Source organism: Coenobita brevimanus, chromosome 22 (assembly GCF_032717465.1).
Source record: "Coenobita brevimanus isolate Jiangsu-jjx chromosome 22, ASM3271746v2, whole genome shotgun sequence".
Lineage (NCBI taxonomy): Eukaryota > Metazoa > Arthropoda > Malacostraca > Decapoda > Coenobitidae > Coenobita > Coenobita brevimanus.
The window spans coordinates 22,732,638-22,736,502 of NC_136975.1; positions in this window are offsets into that span (position 1 = coordinate 22,732,638).

Sequence of the window (3,865 nt, forward strand, 5' to 3'; positions counted from 1 at the left end):
TAGAGAAATTTTTTTGTTATATCCAGCAAAGTATTGCACTTGTAAACATCATTGCTCAACATATTGAACGCAGTATGGTTCACTATGAGGTATACATTTGTACATTTTTTTTTTCTACTATTATCAGGCTTTGTGAAAATATTACTTATGTTCTACACAACTTATAATATTTGTACTTCATCTCACACATAAGCTTCATGTCACATCTTCGCAAATATTTCAGAAGTGAAAACAAACTATAGTTCTACCCAATAAAGTAATTTTCTTACATGCACTCTTGGTTTTCTTTCATTTATCAGGTAGGGTTACTCAAGGTATTTTTAAGCATGGTATCACATTATCACTTTCCTCATAAACCCCCCCCCCCAGAAAAAAAAAAGTGCATACCTGTTCACTTTTTACATTTTCCCACACTCTTTCTCAATAATCATGTTTAGAATGATGCTCAAAGATTCATTTAGAACATAGCAGGCCCTTGCGTTCACTACATTGATAGGGTGTTTCCGTCTGTATGAGGGAGAGGCATTGTCTTGCTGCAAACATGGCAGTGCCTGTTGGTTGACTGACTTGCAGGCGTACAGCCTTTGTTTTTCTCTCTTTTTTTTTTTTTATTTATTAAATAACAGAACAGAGGAAGGAAAAAAACAATGAATAAAAAAAGTAATCCATACACCAGATTACTGGAGTCCTCCATTCATAAAATATCTGTAACAGTTGGCCTTGAACTGCAGTAGGTTGAAGTTTGGAGGAAAACAACTCTAGGAAAGCTAGTTCCAGAGAGATACAGTTCGGGGAATGAAAGAATTCTGATAGGCAGAAGTTCTGCAATATGACCGAATGACGTTCCAGTCATGAGTGCTACCAGATGCCCGTGTAGCACGAGGGAAGGCATGGAGAGGTGGCACAATGGACGCAACTTCGTCTGAGCATTTGCCATAAAAATATCTGTAAAATAATGCAAGGGAGGCAACATTCCTTCTTACTTGTAGGGGAGGTAGTTTGTTTACAATAGCAGGGTTATTAATAATTCCTATAGCTTTGTTCTGAATTTTGTCTAGTTGTTTTAATGCAACTTCTCCACATCCATTCCACAAGGGTGAGCAATATTCAAGCTGAGAGCGCATATGACTCATATCAATTATAGCTAACTGCTTGTCAGTGAAGAAGCTACGGACTCTGTACAATAATCCAAGATTCTTTGAGGCGGTTTTAGCAAGTGGTATGACATGAGAGGTCCAGCTGAGGGCACTGTTAAGTGAGACGCCGAGAATTTCAGTACTTTGGAGATGAGAATATTAGTAGCACTGAAGATAATATACGATACACTCCCTCTTCTGTCTTTCCTTTCTACATTCTATCCTCTTCCTTCTGCCTGTGGGTGACTCTGCACTGAGTGACAAGCCAAATGGTTTCCTGTACACCAGGAAACCATTTACTACGCTGGGTGGTAACCATATAATCAAATTTTGGCACCTGGTGGTTTAGTGGGCAATTATTGCTCTCCAATCGGATTGAGCTGGTGAAGGTTTATATCCAAGGGTTGGTTGGGGTTGATTGCTCATTAATGCCACTCAGGGATGAGTGAGGCTGGTCACTCTCATCTTAAATGTCGGGACCAACTGCCTAGCCCCGGGCTCCTACGCTCCTCATGGGGCAATGTAGGATTGGATAATAGATAGATAGACAGATCTGGCAATATCTGTATATTAGTAAATTGTATATATTTGGTTTAACTTGCATTAGAATGAGACAAGGTTGTTTTGTCCCCATTCACTGATCGTAGATAAGTCTTGATTTATGAAGATGGCTGTACTGAGCTGAGAGTTAGAGATATTAGATTTTGTAAATGGGTGTCTGAGTGTGAATGAACTACGAAGTGTTGAGTCATGTGAGTATGAATGAATGGGATTGTGGGTGACAGATAAGAGATCATTAATATGAAGCAGGAAGAGGGTTGGCGCCAAAACTGATCCCTGTGGCACGCCGGCGTTAACTGAGTGGAAATTGGAATATACATCATCTACTTTTACTCTTATTTTTCTGTTGCGGAGATATGAGGAAGCAGAGGAACAAAAGACCTTAGCCCATAGCATGGGAGTTTGGACAGCGGGGAATGGTACCATACTCTGTCGAATGCTTTAGAAAAATCAAAGGCTACTGCACGAGTTCTCCATGTAGGTCGATTGATTGATGGATCGCATAAGTCACGAGATTGAGTATGTCAACAGTGGATCTTTCGTGACGAAAACCATATTGTCTATCACTAATTAAGTTGTTGGATTCAAGATGTTTATCTCTGTGCTCCTTAATTAACATTTCAAATACTTTACCAATGGGAGATGTGATAGCTATAGGTCTGTAATCAGAGGTCAGAGGAACTTCCTTTCTTTGGAATTGGGTGAATGTTGGTTTCTTTCAATGAGTTAGGGAATAAGAAGTATGTATGCACAGTCTGAATAATTTAGCTAGAACAGAACCAAGTTCTGGGTAACTCTTTTTCAAAACAACTGGAGGAATTCCATCTGGGCCTGGAGCTTTGTTGGTAGGTAAATTTTCTAGGATGGATTTTACGTATCTTGTCTGTATTTTAAGTGGAACATTTTCGGGAGAGTCAAGTTCTAGTACTGGGACATTCTGGCTGACTTCCTGTATGTCAGCAAGACGGTGACTTTGTAAATACTGACCACAGTTCAGCCTGGTACATCTCCCGCCTCCAAACTGTCAACTATGCAGTTGCATACTCTGCAAGTAGCTCCCATGCTAGCTCTATCTCGAACTCTGGTGGTGAAAGATTCCATCGCCAAACCTGTTTGAAGAGAACGTAACTGTTCAAGATGGCAATATAAAGGTGTAAGAATGCCTTCTCTTACCATCGACAGGATTTACAGAGGCAATCAACTTCCCCTATCTGCATGTCCAACTTATCAATGAGTCGCATGTTGATGTAGTAATTGCCAGCATCGGCCTTGAACAGGGGTTCCCTGGTCCTGAAGTCTCTCCTGCCTGTGTCTTCCATAACCCCCTTATGAACTGTGGTCAACATGTTAACCTTACACTTGTTGTGCCACATAGGGCTATCAAGTTACCACATTTCTGGGTCAGGAGGGAACCTTTCTCTGTTTTCTCAGGGAAAGATGGAAAATTCTTTTTTCCAGCACAGACAGTTCCATAGGACCCAGTACCATGTTCAAGCAAATACCTGGTCAACACGGGGGAGGTATAATGATTGTCAGTGAACAGAATTTGGTGCCTGTTGAAATACTCATCCATGAGCACTTTCACAACTGAAGCTGAAAAACCATGGGGATCATCAGTAGGTATATCAACATTTGTTGCTGAAAAAACTATTACATCAAGCACATATCCAGTTTTGCAGTCACGTAGGACAAAGAACTTCAGTCCAAAATGGTGATGCTTTGAGGGAATATACTAAATAAATGCTAAATGGGCCCAGAACAGCACAAGTCACTCGTTGGTAACCACTTTCTGAAATGGCCGGAAAAGCCTTGCAAAAGACTCCTTGAGTATGGTCAAAATGGACCATATTTTCCATAACCTGTCATTGGGTGCTGGCCCATAATTCCTGTTGAAATGCAAGAACCATAATATGGCCACATACCTATCACGGTCGATATATTTTCCAAAGACAGGTGTACCCATAAGTTTGTCTGTGGTCCAATAATCATGGAGCACATGTTTTTGTACATGGCCCATCATCATGATCAAGGAAAGCCACAAAAATAACTCCCTCAGGTGATGGAGTATGGGGTGATGACTCACTTGATGAGGGCCGTCCCTGGGGAGATGCTGGTGGCCCAATCACACCACGTGAGGGCTGAGTGGAAATTTCCATATGTGACGGGCC